Source organism: Diceros bicornis, chromosome 30 (assembly GCF_020826845.1).
Source record: "Diceros bicornis minor isolate mBicDic1 chromosome 30, mDicBic1.mat.cur, whole genome shotgun sequence".
Classification (NCBI taxonomy): domain Eukaryota; kingdom Metazoa; phylum Chordata; class Mammalia; order Perissodactyla; family Rhinocerotidae; genus Diceros; species Diceros bicornis.
Genome location: NC_080769.1, coordinates 1,577,934 through 1,604,051, shown reverse-complemented (window position 1 = coordinate 1,604,051; position 26,118 = coordinate 1,577,934). Strand labels below are relative to the sequence as shown.

General features: G+C 45.7%; 1 pseudogene; it reads left to right on the top strand.

Annotated features, from left to right (window-relative positions):
- The window catches only part of LOC131394242 (peroxynitrite isomerase THAP4-like), an 80,384-nt pseudogene that overhangs the window by 36,104 nt on the left and 18,162 nt on the right, over nucleotides 1–26,118 (top strand).

Genomic DNA, 26,118 nt, shown 5'->3' with positions numbered 1-26,118 from the left:
ACTGAGCAGAGCTGGATAGTTTTGCTTAATAAATTTTGTGCAGACTTTTGTTTAGGTGTCATCTGCCATTACCTCTAGGGAGAGACGGCTATGGGTGGGGGATTCGGGGTGGAGAATATAGAGGGAGTAGAGACAGGGCCGGTGTCCTCGATGTGTGACCTGTGCACAGCCCGCTTAGAAGGGCCTAATGCCTGGTTTAAAGATCTGCTGTTGCTGCCTTGAAATTCTTAAGAACCCTGCATTTTCATTTTGCACTGGGCCCAGCAAAGTATTTAGCTGGTCCTGAAAAAAGGTGTAGACAAGGGTATATTGGTAAAGGATTAACCACCAGCTCTCTGAAAGAAAAACTCTGACTGGTGGCACTGGACGATTTCCATGGTGTAAACATTCTTACCTTGGCCCATTTTAAGCTACCAAAGGGTGAATAACAAGCTTGCAAGATTCTTGAAAATTTCACAACCAACTTGCAAGTTGGTGTGAGCCAGCTTCAGCACATCACTGGATGGGGACGAGGGTCTTGGCAGATAAAGGGATTATGAACACCCCCACCAGCACCGAAATGGCAGTTGGGAGCGTGTGGGGAGTGGCCAGTGTGAGGAGAGGAGGTCAGCAAGAAATCCCTGTAGCAGGAAAGGCTGAGTGACAGGAGGGCAAAGATGTCTTCTATTCACCTTTAAGCTGTTTTCTGTTTCAGTACTGCAAACCCCCTCGACTGTATCTAAGCCTCTCAGACAGTCTGGTCCATACTTGGCTGGTGTTGGGGGCTTGGGGAGTGAAGGAGGAGCCAGTTGGGTGTCATTAGGGCTTTCGTGGATACTCTGGTTCTCCTCCTGGGACAGGGCAGGACTGTACAGCCCAGGCCCCTGAAGTCGGGTGTGGTCATGTGACTCACTTTGTCCAATGAAACGTGAGCAGAGCTGTTGGGCACGATTTGCCATGTTCCTTCCCCTGCTATGGGACTGGTGAATTTCCTGATAGTGGAGCCCCATCAGCCTGTGTCCCTGTCTCTGAGTGAGATGGTTGTGGAGCAGAACCCACAATGGACACACTGTGAGAGAGAAAGTAATCTTTGTTGTTTTAAGCCACTGAGACTTGGGGGTTGTTTGTAATTGCAGTAGAATCTAGCTCCACCTGACAGACACATGGAGTGACCACACGGGGGTAAGGAGCAGTCAAGACTGAGTGAAGACAGCCATTGTGAGAAGTGATACAAGAAGTCAGGAGAGCAGAATTGGAAGCCAGATGTGGCCAGGAACACGGAAGACCCTGAAAATCCTCAGGAATATGTGGGATGGGGTTTGAGGAATTTTTCTGGCTATCAGGTGGACCATGAGAGCTTGAGGCCATCCAGGTGACACGGTGGTTCCCAAACATGCACCTTTTATATGGCCCGTCTCCCCAGCAGGGAAGGAATAAGTTGTGGGGCAGGTACAGGCCAAGGATCTACAGCCAAGAGACCCAAGGTTAAGCCTGGATTCCAGCACTGGAAGTGACCTTGGATAAGTCCTTTCCTCTTCTGTGGACCTCAGAGTTCTCAGATCCCTCTCAGCTCTGACGTTCTAAGACCCTCTGTCTTTGTCATGGACGTCACTCATCACTTACTTTGCTCCTTAGCACCTCCTGCCTACATGATGGCCTACTTCCTGGGAAATGGGGTCTGTTTCACCTTACACGAGCCCCTCCAGAGCACACACGTGCCCTCTGCCCTGCAGGATGTGTATGTGTGTGTGTGGGTGAGAGAGAGAGAGAGACTACAGCCAGACAGCTTTACCAAGCTGATCTTTCAAAGGCTTCTTTAAAAGAATCATTTGCCTTGGAGAGTAATGCACTCGGTTGGAAACGTTGCTCCATATTCCCACCAAAAAGGCCTCTGCTGTCACACTGACACACACACACACACACACATACACTTTCACTCAAAACTGACCAGTTTTGTGCTCCCCAGCACCAGAGAGGGCCCTGCCCTTTGCACCCACCCCTTCTCTCACCTATCAACCCCCGAAACCTTTCAAGGTCACATGCGACATGAACCCGCACCCTTTTGGCCATAAAGTGACTCATTTTCTACCTGGGTTCACACTGCAAGCTCTACTATGGTGCCAGTCACACTCTACCACAATCAGACCTTGAGGGTAGAAACTTCCATCTCTTTACTGCCTACCACAGAGCCTGATGTCCATTCATTCATCAAGCCCTTACAGAGTACCTACTATGTGCGAGGCAGAAGGGACAGAGTGATAAAGGACACTCCTGCCTTCAAGGAGGTCCCCCCAGGCCGGGTGGGGGACAGACACCCAAGGACCTGGCTCTGACGTGGCATGCTGAGAGTGGGAAAGCCGAGGGAGCAGGGGATGCGGAGCACATTCTGTGATGAGAGTCCCCAGGAGGAGGCATTCGAGCTTGGTAGGATTCCACCAGGGAAGAAAGCATGGGGGTGGCAGGAGCACTCCAAACATAAGCCCCAGCATGTGCAAAGACCAAGAGGTGCACAGCTCATGACGAGGGACACTGGCTGGAGTCCCGAATGATGGGGGAAGAGAAGCCTGGGGAAGAGGATGAGGCAGTGGTCAGCTGATCTTGGGCAGTTAGTGAACCAGTGCGTGAGTGAATAACACCTTGAACATGAAGCCACTAATCTGGTGCTGGTCCCTAGACCTATTCCCTGGTCCCTAACAAGGACTCAGCTTGGCTTCATGAATATGTGTAGGGCTATGATAGATCTCAGAAAACCAGATGGTTTAGACACGGGACAAGCCCCCATCCCAGCTGCCATATGAGAAGAGGCTACGAGTGGCAAGACTGGCAAGTAGACACGCAGACCTGGGTTCTAGTCCTGGCTCTGCCACCTCCCAGCTGTGTGAGCTTGGGCAGGTGTCTTGAGTTCTCTGAGCCTGCTTCTTCATTCGATCCTATGAGGATGGTTGTGTGGACTGACTAAGGAAGCATGTCTGACAGTGCCTGGTGCAGGATAGAGGAGGTGTGTGGAATCTGAAACTTTTATTAAACCTCAAGTTCCAAGCTGATGTGACCATTAGTTCAGAACTTGGCAGCGGCACCATAAGGTAGAATTGGAAACTTCAGATCTTTGAACATTCCAGGCAGAGCTGTTTTCAAGGGCATGTGATGGGGTCCTATGTACAGAAGGCCCCATGCTTGGAGCTTCAAGTTCTGCAGTTGCAACCTTGAAGTTCTTAATCATTTGTCTTTGAATTTATGTTTCATGAGTAACATCTGATGGAACAATGGAACACGCCCCAGGGGCTTGGAGCCTAAGCCCGCATGTGTTCCTGCCTCCTGCTGCCTCCCTGGGATGGTTTCTCAGCTGCTCGATCCCCATACGTTGGCACCCCAGAACCCATGACGTCGTCTACCGGCTCTCTGGGAGCAAATGAGTTGAGTCAGCCAGGAAGACTTACATCCCACCGAGAGTCACCTTCCACCCTCTGCAGGGGCCTCGGTGTAGGTGCAGTAAGAGTGGGTGCAGTGCACTCCCGATGGTGTCTCAGGGCAGGGCAAGGAGACAATGCCTGGGCACTAGGTGGATGACTCAGCATGGGCCTCTTGCCCACCCCTCATCTAGGTACCAAGTGTATCATGGCACAGAGGTTAGAGGAGGTTGGAGGTTGAAATTGGGGTGTCGCCTGTCTGCCATGGGTGGGTTGGTGGGCTGTGAGAAGGGAAGGTCGACTTCCCTGACTCCACTCAGGGCCATGCATTTTTCCCTTGCATCAGGCCCTACAAATCATGCAGCCGACCCTCGTTAGAATCTATGTTTCCATTTTCCCATCCTCAGCTGAGAGGCCAAGGTCCTCGTGTGACATGGCCAAATGGCTCTGAGCATCTGGTGAGCACTGGTGAGATGAGGGGGGAAAGGCAATCACATCATTCCGTGCTGGGGTAGACAGCTGGTGAGGGGCGTCTAAGAGAGCCAGCGCCTCCCATGATTTAATGTAAATGGCAATCAACTGGGATGTTGTGAAAGTGCAGATTATGATTCTGCAGGTCTGGGCAGGGCCTGAAATTCTGCATTTCTAACATGCTCTTGCTTCATGGACCACATTTTGAGTAGTTAATTTCTAGAAGGCTTAACCTAGCAAGAGCATGGCCTCCAGACTCATGCCTGGTGAGCCCCTGTAGGAGCTCTTACAACAGACAGAGGGAACGACTGTTTGGAACTGAGCCAGGAGCCCACACTATGATGACCTACCAGGACCCTGTGTCCTTGGACACTTCCGCTGATAATGTGGGAATGCTTAGTCAATGTGGTCATCAGCAGAGTAACTAAAAGCTCGCCCATAAATAACCTCACTCAATTCTCACAACTTTGTCAGGCAAGTATAAAAAGGCTGTTTTATAGATGAAGGAATGGAGGCACAGAGGATGGGGGGACGTACTCCAGGTTGCAACTGTCAAGTGGCAGAGGTAGGATCTGAACTCAGATCTGACTAAGGCCCTTCCCACTCTGCCAGCATCACTAAATTTAAGTTTGGAGGCTGCCTAGCTGTGGCTAGAAGCTGGTCCCCCTGCCCATCATGTGCCCCCTGGTCCTGCAGGAGCCTAGAGTGTGAGGTGTTGGGCCTGTGCCCTGGGCCCCCTGGCCAGCCTCCTCTGCACCCCTAGCCAGCAGTCACCTCTGCCTTCAGCCACTCGATATTGATCTCCCCATCCTCGATCTGCTGCCATAGCTTCTTGGCCACTATCTTCTCGTCTCCACGATGTGCAGCAGGTGCAGGTACTTCTGCATCAGCGCTTCATGCTCTCTGGCCAGGGTCTGGTAGCTGTGGACAGAAAGACGTGGTAACACACTGTCTTCTTGTCCCCCAGAGATCCAAGCAGAAGTAGGGCTCCCACAGTGACTGCAATTAGAAGATCCTGACTCCCAGACATGGTGCACAGGGCCTTGACCTGGCTGCTGTGCTGTTACCGACTGCTCTGGCCCCTTCTCCAACTCCTCTCTCACACTCTGACCTCTGGTTCCTCTAACTGATCCTGTTCTCTCCCTTCTCCCTCCAATCCACCCCCAGACCTTTGTACAGGCTCACTCACTTGTTAAAGGTAATGCATCTGGTAACTTTAAGTTAAAGTCAACGTTCAAATGTAACAACTAAGCCTGGATGACAGCACATCTGTTTACAGCACGGTTCACTGAGTATTTTGAGTCCACTGTTGAGACCTACCACTCAGAGAAAGAGCTTCCTTGCAAAATATGACTGCTCACTGGCAAGTGCTGTGATTCCCATGCAGAGACTGATGCTGGTGTGTGCCCCCCTCCACACATGCACACAAGTTAGGAAAAGTCTTATGACTCACATAATAGAGGTCTCCGAGGAGAGCAGGGCCAGAATCTCAAGCAGCTCTGAAATGGCTTGAGGGAGTGCTGGCCCCGTGGCTTAGTGGTTAAGTGCGTGTGCTCTGCTGCTGGGCGGCCTGGGTTCAGATCCCGGGTGCGCACCGACGCACCGCTTCTCCGGCCATGCTGAGGCCGCGTCCCACATACAGCAATTAGAAGGATGTGCAACTATGACATACAACGATCTACTGGGGCTTTGGGGGAAATAAATAAATAAATAAAATTATGAAATGGCTTGAGGGAGCAAGGAAAGGAGCCTGGCCTGGGTTATTGTGGTTGGGGGTTTTAAACTAAAAATATTCAGTGACATTTGTCAAAGCTAGTAAGGCATATTTTATTCAGAACCACTGTGATACGTAGGGACCACCGTGATGGGATTCACAGCGGGGGAGAAATGAGATTGGGCTCGACTCTGAGTGCAGCATGGGCACGTGGGAATTCATGACCAGGCAGCATGGTGGAGGTAAAGGGATGGAAAATTACTAAAAGAAACTCAAGTGTTGGGGTTTCTGGCTAACCTGACCTAACAGGATTCTTACCAGAGACAGGCCAGTGTCATGAGACACCACCTGAGGGATAATGGAGGAGGAGGAGGATCCTGAACAGAACTCAAGTGTGATCAGACATACGGGTGTGGGTTCTGGTTAAACTGACTTGGCAAGGTTCTTGCTAAAACTGGATTTTACAAGGAAGTGCACAGACAGGCATACAAAAAGGTTCAGGGGCCTGAGTAAAGGTTGGTCAAAGCAAGAAATCTTTGCCAGGGCTGAGACCAGGGTAGGACTTCTGCACACAGACAGGCACTTGTGTGGTTGGATCCAAAGCCAATGCCAGAGAACAGAGCCTCCGGACTTGCTCCTCAGCTTATCCAGGTGTGGACACAAGGGGAAGAGGGAGAGGAGAGGCATAAGCTGTCAGCATACATCAAAAATGGCTGAGTCTGACTGCTCATTACAAGAACAAGCATGAGTACAAAAATATGCATTCACAATGGCTTTTTTTAATACAAAGAAATACCAACAGGAAGCTCAAGAATGATCAGAACTGTGTACTGGGGATGGCGGGAGTAACAGCTCTGGAGGGGACCCAGAAATGTTGGCAGTGACTCTTCTGAGGTTAGACTTTTCTATCTTACAGATTTATCTAATAGAAACAGAAATTTACACATACCATGTTTTCCCATTTAATAGTTTTTCTTTAACTTTAACTTCTGTACATAGGAAACAATTCTAAGATTTAATTCCTTTAGCACACTAACGGTTACAAAAGAGTAACCATACGAAATGACATTTTCATATCTCTTGCTAAGTAAAAGGACAAGCTGCATCCTAGTTTGTCCTCCACTGTGTCTCACACAGGCAGGATTTTCAGGAGTCAATGGCACATTATAATGCAAGAGGGGTTTGGGTTTAGCTCCTTAAACATAGTGGGATTTGTTTGATTAATTTTCTTCACATCAATTAAAATAAAAATTCCATTGTTTTAGCTTTTTAAATCTCAATGTTCTCTAGGGACACACACATGCAAACACTGATGTAAAAATGAAAACTGCACCTGAAAACTTCAACACATTCATTTCACATCTTGAGATTCTCTTGCCTAAAAACCAAAATTCTATGTAGTTCTACAATTTACTTGCCTTACTGACATTATATATCTCCATCAATTCATATTTTTAAGCCCAAGAAACTCAAAATGTTATTTCTCATACAGGAAATAAAATTACAAAGAGCTAAGGGAAACCAGAAACACAGGGCTGCGCTGTTCAATCGATACAGGAATCCAAAGGAAAGAAACACAAATATCGGGATCAGCACAGATAAGCAGCCTGCTTCCCAGGGACAGAAGGAAAGCCACATGCAGAAACTTAAACACATTCTAAACTCTCCTGGTGGGGACAGAAGCCCTGAGTGGGTCAGTTCCTGGTGCAGGAGGGTGGGGACACCTGAGCAGCCACAGGAATGGACTCTGGGAGCTCACACACCCTTCTCTGCCCGGGGACGAAGAGAAGGGCTCCCTCTCTCAGCTTCCACTCTCATAGGTGAGGAGACTCTCGACAGGATGCAGTTTAAGGTTGTGAATCAAATGAACCCTAAATTCATAAACTCTAATCCAGACACAGAACTGACAGTCACTGACTTTCTCAATGTGAACAAATTACACTCTCTAGGCCCCTACACTGTGAGTGCTAAACTCCACCTTACTTGTAGACATAGGCCCAAGGGGAGCACAGGGACAACCTCAGGAAGGGCAGCAACTCCCACCGCTGTGCAGGTGCCTTCCCAGCTTTGCAGGGCTCTGCAGCTTCTCTTAGCAGAAAGGCTCCTTCTGCAGTGGATATGAGCAGGGAGCACACCCAGGAAGAACGTGTGGGCCCTCAAGTACTTCCCTGTGCAGGCTCAAGGGGGGCTTAGCTTAGAGACCCTGACCCCAGGCCTCTGCTCCCAGTCACGTTGCTTTGGACCACAGTGACCTTGTAAATGGCAAACCCAGTGTTGCAGAATCCAGCAAATTCACACAACCTACACTTTAATGGAAAGGAGAGAAGAAAGTTGTAAAACATTTTTCTAGTTCAACAAGAAAAGCCACATGTATTTATTACTTTCAGAAAATAGTGTCAACTGTTATTTCCGTGGCAAGACGTTGTTTTATAAACAATCATATTTAGCACTTGCTGTTCAAGTGTAAGCCCTGGAATTCCATTTGAAAACACTGTATCCCAAAGAAAACAAGAGAACTAACAATATGACTACACACGCTCAAGGGAGGCAGAAAGGGAAACAAGAATTTTTAACACATTCAATGTAATACTAGAATCATTTATTTTTTTCTGAAATTTACCTATTTATTACCTCTTTGGAAATATTTTATACTGCTTTTCAAGCCCACTGATTACATAAACTTTAACTTTTGAAAACCTGAGGCTCCACTAAGTGAGTAAATCTTTTCAAGGTGACAAACCCAGGAAGGGGCAGTGTAAACAGGCCAGAACACCCAAGAAAGTTGGCACAGAGGAGCCTCCACTCTAAGACCTTCCCATAGGATGTCTGTGCCAGGAGGGAGCCTGGGAGGGGCACAGGGACTTCATAGGACAGATTCCAGGTGGCCATTCTCTGCTCTCCTCTCGTTGAAAAGAGCCACAGACAAAATATAAATCTCACAGTCAACTCAGCCAAAACCAAACTCCCAACAGGTCCCCACCAAGCAGGACCTCCCCAAGTCTCCCCATCTGAGTCTCTTATTTCTTGACTCAGGCCATAAACTCAGCACCGACTTCAAGTCCTCCCTCCCCAGCCCTACCCCTCACCAATTCCCATCTGTACACGGTCCGACTGTCTCGATCTCCAAACACACCCAGAATTCATCTTCTCCCCACCCTGACCTGAACCTCCAAGGCCTCTTGCCTGGTTTATTGCAACAGCCCCTTAACTGGTCTCCTTGCCTCTGCCCCGGCCCCTCTGTGGTATATTCTCAACAGAGCAGCCAGATTGAGTCTGCTAAACATATGTCCAGCCACGTTACTCCTCCTTTCAAAACCTTCCAAAGGGTCACCATCTCATTCAGAATAAATAAATGCCCGTGTCCTCATTATGACCAACAAGGGCTGACAATTGCGCCCAAGTCACCACTCTGCCTTCAGCTCCTGCTGCCCTTACCGGCTGTGCCCTGGCCACACTGGCCTCCTTGCTGCTCCCAGAGCAGGCCACTTGCCCTTCCTTCTGCCCTGCTTTTGGGCCTTGTTCAAAACCTACCCTCTGTGGTGAGACCTTTCCTGGCCATCCTGGCTACAACTCCACCCCCCTCCAGCCTGGCACACATCACTCTCCCACATGAGCCACACCATTGGTGTCACATCCAGAATGTCACCGAGGGCATCCTTTTTGTGTTTTCTTCACTTCTCTGGACCTAGGTTCTAGAACAATGAATGACACAAACCTTGCACTGAATAAGAAATGTAGGTTAATGAATGGATAACTATAAAAACAACCAGAAACTGCCTAACCTTTGGGCAAGGAAGGCCGAATCTGTAAGAACACCAGGGGCCAGGGGAGGCTGATCCATTAATCATCCCTAAAAGGTCACACAGCATCATGTTAGAAAGAAAACTCCCCACCACATCCCACAAATACCATACGTTTTTATCAGCATCAACAGAGGCTTTCAAACGCCAACACCTTTTCTACTTTGAAGCAGCCTTCAGTGTCCCATTACCACTCATCACTTGCCTTCTCCTAACTTTAACATGATGACTTTCATATCTAAGGTAATATGACTGACATTAAACTGTATTTCGTACCTTAATCAAGTCGCTCCTGGGAATGGTCGTAGGTATGCAAGTAGTAATAACCTGAGAACAGGTGGAGAAGTAAATATTTCTATTCCTCCCCCCACCATGTGCCCCCAGCAAACAGTACAACACTGTCCGATTCTTTTTCTTTTTTAAACAAACGTCACCAGAAATACATCTGCTGAACATGCTCCTTTGGAAGTCAGGGCTACTGTTTCCTCCAGCCACATAACATGTTTAAGTGGCCAGATGCCACAAACCATTGAAATATTGCCTACAAGTCTACTTAACAGTTCCCAAACTGAGATTTCAGTAAACTTATGTTGCAGCTGCCAGGAAAAGAAAAAGGAAGCAAAAACAATGCCATCCATGAAGACAGGTGGAATTAAACCAAATGGAAGTCTTCCTTTACAGATGCAGGGATACTTGAAAGAAAATCACTCCTTACAAGGAATGAAGGAACTAAAATCGCTATGGGAAGAAAAAGAGAGTCTGTGTACAAATGCTTTCAAGGAAACTTGCAAAAATCCAAAATATCTTGCCAGCAAAAATTAATAAACTGTCTCCTCTGGAGCAGAAGCATGCTAGTGATGGTGCTCAGGGTCGGCGACGCCAAGATGCACCATTCTAGCATGCAGATTATTTTGAGCTGAAGACAATAAAGACTCAGAACACTCAGGAAGAACATTTGAGTTTCCCCTCCCAAACTGCGTAAAGAATTTAACATAGAAGACCTGTTTCCGGAAGGAGCCAATATCATATGATGGCTGCAATATAATGTAAAATAGATGTTACAATACGAAAGGCACCAAAAATCCCATTTTGTCAAGATTTCTGTGTCTCCCTGGCCACAGTCTCTATAGCTTGCCCTGAAAAGAGTTGTCAGACAAACGTTTGCATTTCTATCTCCACGAGAATTGTCTTCTTCCCCTCTGAAATCCCAAACCACTACCCCTCGAACACCTTCCATGCCTTTAGCTACAATACAATACTTAAGCAAGCAGCTTAGACTGAATGACGAGCTGCTCATTCCAGAGTTTCTCCCATATATACCTGTTATTAAACTTGGTATTATTTTGTCCTGCTAACCTGTCTTTTCATTATTTGGGCAGCCATAAGAACCTTGAGGGAAAGGGCACAGGAGGATTCTCCCTCCTGCCCAACACTAGCATTGACCAAAGCACCAGTACCTGACCTCTGCCCTCCAACACATTGTATTAGGACCCCAAGATGTTAAGGCCCAATGACATGGATTGTTTCTCTTTCTCATCACAGAAAAAGAAGTTGGAATGATCTATCTGTCAACAAAATCATGCATGTATTCTGAGCATTGGAGTAGTATCCTCCCCTTCAGCCTACAACATAACTTCAGAGGAGTTAGAGAGCTTCCACTTCTTAACTCCTGGAGGGAAAGGAAAAAGCCTCCCAAGAATCAGCACCTCAGCCCCGCTCAGCACCCACCTCCCCTCCCCGAAACCCCACTGCCCATCCCACCCCAGCTGCCGTGGGTCTGTCAGGCCGGTGCCCCAGCCCACCTGGCACTGCCCCTTACCTCCCCGACCCCCCACTTCCCCTCCCTCCCCAGCGGCCGTGGGCCTGTCAGGCCAGTGCCCGAACACCAAAAGCGGAGGGAAAGAGAGTCCAGACCCACAGGGACCAGGCTGTCAGACGCACCGGTCTCACTACGGAAGCCACCCCTGCCCACTCCCCATGAGGACCGGCTCCACACCACAGGCTCACTCCAAACTGCACCAGCCAGCCCCAGCAGCTGAAGGCCCAGGCGAGTGCAGCCTCCCAGGCCGCCAGATGCGGGTGTGCCCTCACCTGCATCCCTCTTCCCACTGCCCCAGAGAATGAGCGCAATACGATGGGCAGCCGCTGGGGCCAATTCGGCGGAGCAACGTGGGTGGGCCCAGAAGTGGGCGGAAGTGCGTCATTTGCCATCTTGACGTCCGGCGATTCCCCTCATGGAGGGCCAGCGGCAATCTCGCTCCCCTGCGGTCTGCATCCTTCATTCAGAACACCGCAGCAGCGACCCATTGGGACAGCTGAACAAACGATTTTGGGCAGCACGACCCTGGGGTTGGCGCGTCAGCCGGCATTTTGCCTTGGCCCGCAGGCACTGCCATCTTGCTCTACTGAGGACGGACGGGTGCGCGCCACCATCTTGCCATCCTGCGGGGTGCAGGGACCAGCTCCCACATGCTGCAGAGTATCACCGTGAGCCCTTGACCTCGTGGTGGTCCTGCTGTGGGGTAGTGAGAAGGGGGCCAGAGGCTGATGGCGTGACAGCCTGAGGCCCAGGATGGTGATCGTTGCACTGCCGCGAACTGCTCCCACTGCCAGGCAACAAGGAGAAACTGCTGCCGCCTTCCACAGGTAACTGGCTGCCACCACCTAGTCAGCCCCCCTTGCGGTTCAGCCTGAGGCAGGCAGCACTCTGTGCTCGGGTCCTCAGGGCCCGTCCAGTGGGTGAGTCAGCGCCGGGAACTCTGTGGCCTTGGTCTGTGCCACCACCTCTGCTCTGGGTGCCTCGGGCCACTGTGGCCTCCCCATGGCCACCAGCACCCACCTTCTCTACCACCCTCTCAGTCCCACCCCATGACCACCCTGCTCTCCATTGGTTCGGGCTGGGGCCAACAATGTTGAGAAAAGGTATTCTGAAAAGGATCTTCCTTAGCTCACTATCTTCTGGCATTTGCTATGACTTTCCTGCTCTTTTGATGGCCGGGAGCCTGCCTTGATCTCTGTGATCCGGAATGTAGCTGAGCAAATGCAGCTTGTACCTGCTGGATGGATACACTTCCCAGTTGCTCTGTTGCTAGATGAGTCCTGGCAGTGCAGGGAAAGGTGGCTCTGTACTGGAGGTGAGTCCTGCAGAGGCATCTGACAGTGGACTCTGCATCTGACAGTGGACTCTGCATCTGACAGCATCTTGGGTGATGGAGGGCACGGCCCACTCCTCACCTGGGGGCTTACCCTGGGGACTCGGGGAAGGGGCTCCTCTCTTCACTTCTTCCTTGGGCTTCCACAGCATGGTGAGGAGTTTGCCTGCCCGTTGGCCTGGCTCCCTTCATGAGGGCTTCTGGAATTCAGCCAGTTCAGCGAGTCCTTTCCTACAGACTCCGAACTGGAGGTCCCAGAACAGTGCACTGAAGACATTTTACCTTGAAAATCTCCTGGCAGATCCTTTTGTTTTGCTTTGCAAGTTCTTGTTGAATTTTGAAAGACCTGAATGCCACTTGTTGTCTGTAGAATTATTGAAGGTTTACAGTGGTTTGTTCTAAGTAGGAAATTGTTACAATATATCCAAAGAACTAGTAACATGAGCTTGTTTCAGAGGTCAGCCACCATGCTTTCTTGACATTTCCTTCAGAGCCTGTGAACCAAAAGTTTTGTTACTGTTTTTGAGAATGAAACAAAGCACTGCAGAGAAGGTTGCTCTTGGCATGTGTCATGATCTAACATGATCTGGGGGCAAAGGAGGTGGTGGTCCTTCAGTAACTAGTCACAAAGTATTGAGAAAGGTTAGAAAGTCATGTTGTGTGGAACTCCATGAGGACCTAGTATCCACCTGGTCTGGACCACAACAGCCTCAGGGAGGTTAGATGACCTCAGGTGGAGCAGAAAGTCCTTGAGAGAGACCCTGCCAACCCCCTCCATGCACAGTTTGGTCTAAATAGAGATTTTACCTTAATGAGGAGAAGAGATTATGAAGTGTCTTGCTCAGTACCTTGCAGGGTCTGGTTGCTTGGTACAGGGAACAGCTTTCCTCCTGGTAGGGGGAGGACAGGAGGAACACGGAACCACAACCCTTGGGGCTGACCTTCTCTTGGCGGCAGTCCCGCATCCTCAGCTGCTTGAGCAGAGCTGGGGCCAGGCGCCCTGCTGAGTGCCTGGGAGGCTCTGCTGTCCAACACCTTGCCTGGCTTTGAAATAGGGGGACCAACTCTCCCCATTTTAGCACCCAAATTCCTGCATCCCAGGGACAGCAGTAGAGTTGGGCAGCCATGAGCTTCTAGGAACTATTTCTGAGGCTTCCTGAAGCCTTTCCTTTTGTCTTGATGCCATCCTGTGCTATCTGCCCGAGCATCTGTGTACCTACAGGGCACTTAACACAGCCTGGGCGGAGGTCTTCACCTTTCTTCATTCTCTACCCTACAGACGGTCAGTTTCTTAAGGTAGACAGTGGGTCTTTCATCTTTCTATTCCAGTAATAACTTGCAAGCAGAAGGTGTTCCTTAAATCTTTACTAAAGGTTTAAATGGGCAAAGTGGCTACAGGTGTGGGTGTTCCCAAACACACTTGTTTTGTTTCTATAGTTGATTATTTTAGGGGTAGACATTTAATTCTTTCTTTTTAATTTCTTTTTCATTTATCCTTGCAGACTCCACATAAAGGGCTCAAAACGTCTTGTTCACTGGTTAAAAGCTGTTCACAGGGATGACTGGAACCCACTAAGCATTCTTTCATCTGTAGTGAATGTTTCACCAAAAAAAGCTCTTGGAAAGGCTGGAGGGTCAGTACTACATGATCAAGCCATGGCCGTGCCCTCCATCTACCACCTGACTGAGAAGGGGGGCCGAAGGCCACAGCCACCCCAGGAGAAAGGACATCAGGAAGGCCTTCTGGGGCCTGAGGAACATGCCAGTGAAGCAGATGGGAAAGGACCTGCAGGTTCATCGTTGTCCTCGAGGGAAAACCTGCGGGCCCAGCCGGGGTCCCGCAAGTTGAAACGAACACCCAGGGCTGCCCAGGAAGCCGCCAGTCGGGAGCACGTGCAGAGTCTCTGGAAGGAACTGCAGGAGACAGTGTGGCCTCCACAGCGTCAGGCAGCCAGGGAGATGCAAACACGTCTGCTATAGATGCTGGGGATGAGACCCCCCCTCTTCCCTGCCAGGGCCTCTTAGGTAAGAGTGGCATTTCCGTGGGTGACTTTATCCCCCAGGATCTGGGGTGTGCAGATTTATTGGCTGACAACCTTCTTACAGTTTCTTCTCAGAACACAGTCGAGAGATGCCATCTGTCCCCCGAGAGGCTATTGACTGAAAGAGGCTGAAGAGAGATGTGGAGCCCAGCTGCAGAGGGACCAGCCTTGAGCCTGACGAGGGCTTGGCCCAGACCCCCAAGTTCAACATTCACAATGATGCCTCAGAAACCCTCCCAGAGCCCCTCCACCCTCCAACAGATGTCACCTTAAAGCCAGACACAGAAGCTGTGCAGGGCGAGCACAGCGACACCAGCCCCACGTCCCTCAGCGGGGTCATCCTGTCAACACTGGGGGCCCAATCACTGCTCGACTAGCTTCACTCCTACTGCTTCTGCTCCCGGGGGAACAGGAGCACGGGTGCCGCCTGCGGGAGCAGGTGGGGAAGAACGGCGAGCTGAAGAGGGACAGCCGCCGACAGCCAGGTGCACACGCTGCAGGAGGAGCTGGACGAGCTGAAGGGAGGGGCTCCCTAACTGAGCAGCCTGCTGCCCCCCGCCGAGGTCAGTCCTGGGGCTCGGGGCTCCCCCACTGCCTGCTCATCATGAGGGGTTTCCTGCTCCGCAGCAGATGTCCCCTGAACACTTCTGTGTGCAGCACACCTGCTGCTGTCCTGGGAGAAGGCTCTGCTGGTAGCCGCCCCTCGCACACAGGGAGCCCAGGCTGCAGAGCTCACCCCGCTGGCTCTAGGGCGCTCGAGAGGCAGCGGTAGTTGTTGGAGTTTAGCAGGTGGGGAAGGAGGCATTGCAGGTCAGCTGGGAAAGCCACACCTACCCAATGAATGGTGCCTGGACGGTTGGTTTTCCACTTAAACAGGAGAAAAGCAGCTTCTGTAGCATCCCTCACACAAATGTAAATTCCAAAGAGTTAGGATCTAAATGTGAAATAAAATCGACATAGTAAACTATTAGAAAAGTTACAGGAGACTCTTAAAGTTGTGGAGAGGTTCTTTCCATTCATGTTTTAATGAATATCCTTGAACTGAAGTCATTTTGAACATTTTAATAATTTCTTTAAAATTTGAAACATCTTTTTGAGTAGAATACATTTTCTTTTATAAAAATTAAAACACTAGAGAAATACATAAGCTAAGAAGTGGTAAAAACTCCTATTTCTCACCTACCTCCCAACTTTTATTCCTTGTTGGTAGTAAAATTTCGTGTGTAATCTCCTCCACTGTTCCCTGTGCTTTACATGCATATTTCTCCACCTGTATGGATAGGTTGGATATATTTTTGGTGTGTTTATTGGCTATGTTTCTGATTTTCCCACTCTTTTACAATTTAGTAGTTGTAAACTTTGGTTTCTCGATATTCCTTACATATTGAGGGTACTATCTTTTGCCTGTTATACATCCATGGAGAACATTTCCCTACCACATTGTTCATTTAATCTGGATCAGTGCTTGTCTTCTCAGATGTCAGTAACACTTCAGGTGGGAAATGGCTCTATGTGACTGGCTGTTCAAGACCTCCAGGACCCCCAGGGCAACAACCATTAGGACAACACAAAACAAGAAACAAAACCCATCCCGCGTGTTTCCAGGTGCATTCTGGGGGAAGGACAGCTCCAGTTGAGGACCACTGATGCCTTGGTCAGAGTTATCCCCTATGATCTCCTATCACGTTAAAGCTGTTTCTGTTGTATGTCGTACCTGATGGTACAGTTTGGTGCCTTTGTCTGTTCCTCTTGGTCAGACTGCGCAAGGTGTCTCACTGTTACAGGTCTTTCCGGAGAGCCAGCCCTTAACTCCATTGCTTAGGTCTACATTGTTGTTCCTGCCTCATGAATCCTCACTTCATTCTGCTGTTGTTGGTTTCATTGTGGTGGTGTTCTGGCTCCTGGAGGGAAGTGCTCAGCTTCTTCATGTAGAGTTGATATTCTCTGATACCTGCAGTGGAGGTTGTGTCACTTTTTCTGTCCCTTAGTCTCCACGCCATGGATTTACCTCATGCTGCTCTCATTGGTGTTCATTTCTAAAGAGTTTGTCCTGTCTGTCTAGATCCCCTCTGTAACCTGAGAGATTTAGAAGGGTGTGGACAGATTTTCAGGTGGATAGGTTGGGGGACGGGAGCCAATATTTTGTGATTATTTTTTACTTTTATTGCTTTAAGTTCCGGTAATATGGTCACTTGTAGATTTCTGCTTTTTGGACTCCTTAGAGATTTCATTGTGGCTTAGCACACAGTCCATTGTGGTGATTGTTCCATTGTGGTTTGAGGAGAATGTTTCCTCACCAATAGTTCCTTATGTTGTTGTCCCTCAGGCTTAGGCCAGATCTAGCTTTTTTGTGTTTGTCAACAGATCTGTTTCCTAACTTACTGTATCACTTGACCTGTGGATTTCTAAGAGAGGTAAGGTAGGTTTCCCTGTGATTCTTGAGGTGCCTGTGTCTTCTTGTTTGTCCAGTTTTGCTTTATGTTTCAAGACCATATTGTTAGGTGCATAAGTGTCCCTGACAGTTATCAACACAGAAAACCCCTGTTTCTCCCATTTAAAGTCTTATTTCTTTATCTCCTTATTTTCAACCATATTATATACCTTTATTTTATAACTATATTTTAACTCAACTTGAGAGCCTTCATGTTTTTCTAGAGCAATTTGATCCATTTACAATTATGATTATTGATAAATTGGAATTTGAGTCTACCCTTTAATTTAATTTTTAATTTGTTAGGCTTTCTCATGACTTTTCTCTTCTTCTAGTGGGTGTCTTTCAGCTTTTAGGAACAACGATTTCTGCTTCTCTTTCTGTAAATGCTTAGAGTTGATCAGTTCCTGTGTTCTACACTCCCAACTCATCACCTTTCACTCCCCAGCTTGAGAAGGGCTGATCCCAGTTCTGTGTTCTTATTTTCCCCATCATGCAACCATGATTGGATGTAAGTATACGTTTTATTGGTTACTTTGTTCACCACTATTTGTTGTATCCAAAGTTTTCCTCTTTCTTGGAAATATTTGATGCTATTTGGGAACTCATATGACAGTAAAATTTTGAGAGGAATCGAGTCTGAGATACTCCTTAGGTGCTGATGCTGGGGAGCTAGCACCTAAGCTCTTAAAGTTGCATTGGTGTGTCTGCAGAGTCAGGATGAGGTCAGAGATGTTTAAAACCATGGAATTGAATGAGGTTTCCTGGAGACACTGCAGCTGTGGAAGGGACCAGGGCCCCACCTAGGAACAGGCAGAGTTTGCAGAGGTGCAGCTGAAGAGGGTTCAGGAAATGAGACTGAAACAGTGGAGCACGGAGTCGCAAGAGTCACAAGGGGAAAAGGGTATTGCAGAAAGGAGGGGTGCTCAGCTGGGTGGGATACAGCTATGATCAGAATGGAGAAATGATGGCTGGATTTGGCCTCTTGGGATCATGAGTGACATCAGTCTCCTTGAGAGGATGGAAATGGAACTGGGTCTGGAGTGGGGGAAGGGGGCCATTGGAGGGCTGTAGGGATGACGCATTTTACTTAAGAGGTTTAACCATGAAGGGGAGTCGGGAAAGTGGACAGTAGCCAAAAGGGAGCATGTGTCCAAGGGAGAGTTTGTTTGTAAGGTGGAGATGAGCTAACAGTTGCTGCACCTAGGACAGGATGGAGAGGAGGAGGCTGAGGGCCCAGGAGGAGCGTGCTGGGCCCTGAGGAGGTGCAGGGCTGGGCTCCGCTGCCTGGGGAGGTGCAGAGAGCAAGAGGACAGATGTGCTGGTGGAAAGGGCGCCCTGCGCCTCTGCTCCTGTATTCCTGGAGCATGAGGTGGACAGTGGCTGGGAGTGGAGGGGCGATGCAGGAGGTATTAGATGAGCGGCAGGGGGAGGAGGGGGAAGGGGAGAGGGTGCCCTGGCTTGGTCTCCATGGCCCACACGGAGCTCCCCGCTGGGGTCCCCGGTCACCAGCTGCTGTCTCTCTTTGATGTCTTCCTCAAAATGTCGGCTCTCTTGATGGTTCCCAGGGCTATTATGAATTTGTTCATCAATGAAAGAATCTTTGGGTCATTTTTTTAGGGATTTTATGTCAAAGGGGCTCTACATGTGTTTATTCAATCCATCAGCTTTACCCAATCCCTTTGTTTTTGGACAGGTTCCATACAACAAAGGAGCCAGGCCAGTGGCCTGCAGGTTTCAGGGATCAGGAAGTTTGCCCTCCAGAAAGCCAGTGCTGATTGACATTCTCACATGACGTGGTGCTGTCTCCATGAGCCTGCTCTAAGTGTGGTTGTCACGACGTTGTAAATCCTAGGGCAGTCCTATCAGGGCCCATCATTAACATTTCTGTGACCAGTGAGGGCGAACATTTTTCCGTGTTCATTATTTGTCATTTCCCTGACTGTGCTGTCTCCTGCCTTCCTCACTGAGCTCCGAACCTTCCTGATGGAACCAGGACGTTCACTCTCTATCCAGTGTGATTGCACGTTCCCTCAGTGTGCCCCTTGAGTACTTGCTTCAAAAATATCTGTTTTCTTCACATTCTTTGATTCCTTCTTCATATAATCTAGATTTCATCTGGGGCTTTAAATATGTTTTATTGTGGAAAACATTGAACATACACAAATTAAAGAGATAATAGTGATAGCTCCCCATGTCCCTGTTACCCAGCTTCAACATTTATCAGTATTCTGATATTTTTGTTTCCTCTATATTTCTACCCACTCCCTATCTTCCATTGATTAATTTTTAATTAATAGATTCTTTTTTAGGAAAGTTTTAGATGGACAGAGAAATTCAGCTCATAGTGCAGAGCATTTCTCCCTCCTCCCCTGCAGTTTCCCCTACTGTTAACATCTTGCATGACCACCTGTGTTAGTGCAGTTCATTCCTTACAAGTGAGGAGCTGATGTGTTCGTAACCAAGTCCGTGGTTTACATTAAGGTTCACTGTCTCACTGTCATGTACTTGGATTTTGACAAATGCATAATCTCATGTATCCACCATGACAGTATCCTACAGAAGAGTTGGATTGCCCTAAAATCTCTGCGCTCTGCCTCTTCATCCCTTGCCTTCCAACTCCTGGCAACACTGATCTTTATACTGTTTCTATAGTTTTGCCTTGTCTAGAATGTCGTGTAATTGGAATATATGAAAACTATGGAACAGAGTATATAGCCTTCTCCAGTTGGGTTCTTTCACTTAGCAATATGTATTTAAGGGTCCACTATGTCTTTTTGTGGCTTGATAGCTAATTTCTTTCTTTTTTCCTTTTTGTATATTGAGTTAAAATATACATAACAAAAAGTGTGACATCTTAACCATTTTTAAGTGTATACTTCAGTGGCATTAAAGACATTTACGCTGTTGCACAGTTATCACCACCATTCATCCCCATAACTCTTATAAATGTGAAACTCTATACCTATTAAACAATAACTCTCCCTTCTCCCCTCCCCCCAGCCCTTGGCAGCCACCATTCCACTTTCCATCTCTGTGATTTTGACTACTCTCAGTTCCTCATGTTAGTGGAATCATACAGTATTTTTCTCTTTGTGACTGGCTTATTTCTGTTAACATAATGTCCCCAAGCTTAATCCACGTGTAGCATATTGTAGAATTTGCTTCCTTTGTAATGCTGAATAATATTCTGTTGTATGGATATACTACATTTTGTGTATCCATTCATGTGTCAGTGGACACTGTGGTGGCTTCCACGTTTTAGCTATTGTGAATAATACTGCTATAAACATGGGTGTACAAATATCTCTTCAAGGCTCTGCTTTCAGAAGTTTTGGGTGTATATCCAGACGTGGAATTGCTGGATCATGTGATAATTCTATGTTCAAGTTTTTGAGGAACATCCATACTGTTTTCCATAGCGGCTGCACCATTTTACATTCCTATCAACAGTGTACACGGGTTCCCTTTTCACCACATCCTGTCCAACACTTGTTTTCTGTCTTTCCTGTAGCACTCATCTTAGTAGGTGTGAGATGGTGTCTCATTGTGGTTTTGATTTGCATTTCCCTAATGATTAGTGGTGTTGAGCGTCTTTTCATGTGTTTATATGCCATTCATAAGTCTTTGGAGAACTGTCTCTTCAAGTCCTTTGCCCATATTTGAATTGGCTTGTTTTTTTGTTGTTTAGTTTTAGGAGATCTCTGTATATTGTGGATACCAGTCTCTTGTCAGAAATATGACTTGCAAATGTTTTCTCCTACTCTGTGCGTTGCCCTTTTACTCTATGGACAGTGCCTTTTGATGTACCAACTTATACAATTTTCATGGAGTCCAATTTGTCAGTTGTTTTTCTTTTGTTACCTGTGCCTTTGGTGTCATATCCAAGAAATCATTGGCAAGTCTGGTGTCATAAAGATTTTGTCCTGTTTTCTTCTAAGAGCTTTCTCATTTTAGGTCTTACATTTATATCCTTGAGTTAATTTTTGTATATGGTGTTGGATGAGGGTCCAAGTTCATTCTTTAGCATGTGGATATCCAGTTTTCCCAGTACCATTTGTTGACAAGAAACCTTTCTCTATGGCATGGTCTTGGCACCCTTGTCAAAAATCACTTGACCATATATGTGAGGGTTTATTTCTGGGCTTGCTGTTCTATGCCATTGGTCTCTATGTCTGTGTTTATGCCAATACCATACTGTTGATTGCTGTGGCTTCGTAGTAAGTTTTGAAATCAGGAAATGTGAATCCTCCAGTTTTGTTCTTTTTCAGGATTGTTTTAGCTATTCTGAGTCCCTTGAGATTCCATGTGAATTTTACGACGAGTTTTTCTATTTCTGCAAAAAACATCATTAGGATTTGGATAGGGATTACATTGACTCTGTAGACTGCTTTGGGTAATATTGACACTTTACCAATAGTAAGCCTTCCAATCCATGAATATGGGATGTGTGTCCATTTATGTATGTCTTCTTTTTTTTTTTTTAATTTTTTGTTTATTGCAATAACATTGGTTTATAACATTGTAAAAATTTCAGGTGTACATCATTATACTTCTATTTCTGCATAGATTACATCATGTTCACCACCAAAATACTAATTACAACCCATCACCAGACACATGTACCGAATTATCTCTTTCACCCTCCTCCCTCTCCCCTTCCGCTCTGGTAACCACTAATCCAATCTCTGCATATGTATGTTTTCTTTAATTTCTTTCTGAAGTGTTTTCTAGTTTTTATGGTGCAAGCCTTTCACCTCCTTGGTTAAGTTAATTCTTAAGCATGTTATTCTTTCTGATATAAATGAATTGTTTTTGTAATTTCCTTTTCAGAGAACTCCTGGTTCATGTATAGAAATGCAACTGATTTTTGTGTACTGACTTTGTGTCCTCCTACTTTCCTGAATTAATCTGTTAGATCAAACGGCTTTTTGCGGAGTCTTAAAGATTTTCTACATATGAGATGATATCATCGTCAGAGACCATTTTACTGCTTTCTTTCCAATTTGGATGCCTTTTATTTATTTATTTTTATTGCCTCATGGTTCTGGCTTGAACTTTCAGTACTGTGTTGAATAGAAGTGGTGAAAGTGGGCATCCTTGCCTTGTTCCTGATCTTAGGAAAAGCTTTCAGTCTTCCATCACTGAGTTTTGTGTTTGCTGTGTGTTTTTCCTCCTATTCCTTGTTTCCTGAGTGTTTTATCATGAAACGGTGTTGAATTTTGTCAAATGGTTTTTCTGCATCAATCGAGATGGTCATGTTTTTTCCCCTTCATTTTCTTGATGTTGCATATTACATTGATCGATTTTTGTATGTTAAACTACCCTTGTATATCAGGAATAAATTTCACTTGGTGGTAGTGTATAATTCTTTTAATATGTTGTTGAATTTAGATGGTTAGTATTTTGTTGAGGATTTTTGCATCTATGTTCATCGGGGTAATGGTCTGTAATTTTATTTTCTTTTAGTGTCCTTGTCTAGTGTTGGTATCAGGGTAATGCTGGCGTCGTAAAATGAGTTTGGAAGTGTTCTTTCCTTTTCAATATTTGACAGAGTGTAAGAAGGCTTGTTTTTAAAGCTTCTTTATATGTTTGGTAGAATTCACCAGTGCAGTCATATGGTCCTGGGTTTTAATTTGTTGAGAGATTTTTTTTTTTAGATTTCTTGAAATATTAGTGACATATAACACATGTAAGTTTTAGGTGTTCAAGATGATGATTTGTGAAGGGATTACCACAATACAGTGAGTTAGCACCTCCATTCCCTCACATAATTAACTTGTTTTTTCTAGTGATCACTTTTAAGATCTACTCTCTTAACAACTTTCAAGTCTATAATATATTATTGTTAATTATGGTCACCATGCTGTACATTAGATCCCCAAAACTTATTGATTTTACAGATAGAAATTTGTGCACTTTGACTTACATTTCCCCCTTTCCCCCACGCCCAAGGTCCTGGCAAACACCATTCTAACCTCTATTCCTTTCAGTTGGGCTTTTTTAGATTTCACGTGAGTGAGAATATATAGTATTTGTCTTTGTCTGTCTGACTTATATCACTTAGCGCAATGCCTCAAGTTCCATCTGTGTTGTTACACAATGCAGGATTTCATTCTCTTGCATGGCTAAATAATATTCCATTATATATTTCTTGCATATATACATATGTCTGACATTTTCTTTATCTATTTATCCATTGATGGACACATGGATTGTGTCCACGTTCTCAGTTTGTGATTAATGCTGCAATGAACATAGGGGTGCAGAAATCTCTTCAGAATAGTGACTTCATTTCCTTTGGATATACAACCAGAAGGGGAATTGCTCATTTATATAGTATTTCTCTTTGTATTTTTTTGAGAAAATTCCATATTTTTTCCATAGTGACTGTAGCAATTTACATTCATACCAACAGTGCACAGTGTTCTCTTTTCTACACAGCCTCGTCAACACTTGTTGTGTGTTGTCTCTTTGAAAATAACCATTCTAGCAGATGTGAGGTGATATCTCATTGTAGTTTTGATTTTATTTCCCTGATGATGAGTGATTACGAGCATCTTCTCATGTACCTGTTAACCATTTTTATGTCTTCTTTGGAAAAGTGTTCAGGTCCTTTGACCATTTTCATATTGTTTTGTTGGTTTCTTTGCTGTTGAGTTGTAAGAGTTTCTTATATACTGTGGATATTAACCCCTTTAGTTTGCCAATTATTTTATTTGCTGTCCAGAAGATTTTTAGATTGATGTCATCTCACTTGTTAAGTTTTACATTTGTTGTTTGCACTTTTGATGTTATATCCAAAAAAATCATTGTCAAAACGAGTTTCTTGGGGCTGTTTTCTCTATATTTTCTTCTAGTTGTTTTATATTTGGTGTCTTCCATTTAAGTCTTTAGTTCAATTTGGGATTATTTATAGAGTGGTGTAAAATAGGGGTCCAATTTCAGTTTTCTGCATGTGGTTATCCAGTTTTCCCAACACCATTTATTGTACAAACTATCTGTTCCCCATGGAGTCTTCTTAGCTGACTAGTCAAGTGTTAGCAAAATGTATGTGTGTGGTTTTATTTCTGGGCCTTTGATTCTGTTTTATTGGTCTATATGTCTCTTTTTATACCTGTATCATTACCGTTTTTATTACTATAGATTTGTAATAAAATTTGAAATCAGGAATGTGATGCCTTCAGCTTTTTCTTTCTCAGGGTTGCTTTGGTTATTGGAGGTCTTTTGTGGATCCATATGAATGTTAGGATTGCTTGTCCTATTTCTGTGAAAAATGTCATGGGAATTTTAATAGGAATTGCATTGAATCTTGAGATGGCATTGGGTAGCATGGACATTTTAACAATATTAATTCTTCTGATCCACGAACATAAGATATCTTTTCATTTCTTTGTGTCTTTGGTTTCTTTCATCAATGTCTTATACTTGTCAGTGTCTAGATCTTTCACCTTCTTGGTTAAATTTATTTATGAGTATTTTACTGTTTTTGATGCTATTGTAAATAGGAATTTTTTCTTTATATCTTTTTTAGGTAGTTCATTGTTAGTGTACAGAAAGGCAACAGATTTCTATATGTTGATTTTGTCTCCTGCAGCTTGACTGAATTCGTTTATTAGTCCTAACAGTTTGGGGGGGAATCCTTAGGTATTTCTCTATATAAAATCATACCGTCTGCAAACAGAGACCACTTTGACTCTTCATTTCCAATTTAGAAGTATCTTATTTCTTTTCATTGCCAAATGTCTCTGGGTGAGACTTGCAGCAGTATGTTGAAGAGTGGTGTTGTGACTGGGCACCCTTGTCTTGTTCTTTGTCTTAGCAAGAAAGCTTTCAACCTTTCACTATTCAATATGATGTTAGCTGTGGGTTTTGTTATGTAAACCTTTTCTTTTGTTCAGGTATGTTCTTTCTGTAACACTTTATTGATAGTTTTTATCATGAAGGGCTGTTGAATTATGTCAAACTGCTTTTTCTGCATCGATTGAGATTATTTTGTGATTTTTATCATTCATTCTATTAATGTGGTTTATCACATTCATTGATTTGCATCATGTTGAATTTGATCATGTTGTATGATCTTTTTTTGAGTTCAGATAGTTTTGTTATAATGTGTCTTGGAGAAGAAAGTTTTAGTTTGAAATTTTAGGTTGACAGATTGGCTTCAGGACCTTGGATGTGTAAATCTCTCTCCAGATTTGGGAAGGTGTCAGCTGATATTTTGTTTAAGTAAACACTTTTTTCCTTTCTCCCTGTCTTCTCCTCTGGTACTTTAATAATGGTTATCTATTTCTTTTCCTGGTATCCCATAATTCACACTGCCTTTCCCCGTTCCTATCCATTCCCATTTTTCTTTTTGCTTCTTTGACTGGATGATTACAAATGACACATCTCCTAGTTCACTAATTATTTCTTGTACATGGTTGAATCTGATTTCGAAGCTCTCTGTTGACTTCTTCATTTCAGTCATTGTGTTCTTCAACTCTAGGATTTCTGTTTGTTTTCCCTTAATGATTTCTGTTTCTATAATAAACTTCTCACTTGTTCATGCACTGTTTCCTTATTTCATTTAGTAGTCTATCTATGTTTCCTTAGAATTTTACGAATTTCTCAAAGAAGGTTGTTCTGAAGTCTTTGTCACATAGTTCCTATATCTCCATTTCTTGGTCAGTCATTGGAGTTTTATTCTTTTTCTTTGGTGGTGTCATGGGTTTTTGATTATTCATGATCCTTGTGGCCTTCCATTGGTGTCTGCAAATTTGAGGAAGTAGGCACCTCTTCCACTCTTTACAGACTGGCTTTAGCAAACCAAAGCCTTCACAGTCAGCCCATCTAGGGGTCCTGGGTAGGCCATCTAGTAGTGTCCAGGGACAGGCTTGCTGCTGGAGTCCTTGGGCAGCCTGGTACTGGGGTGAGTGGAAAGCTTGGGTCCACAGTATTGTGTCTGGCCCTGGGCACATCTGGGACCCTGAGTTCATGAGTAGCCCCACTGGAGCCTGGTTTGGCAGGTCCTCACTGAGAGCCTGCAGCCACAGGAGTCATCCAGGGCCATGGGAGTTGGCCAGTGCTGGGATGAGCTGAGAGCCTTGGTTCACGGGAGCCTGCCAGGAGCCTGGCGCCAT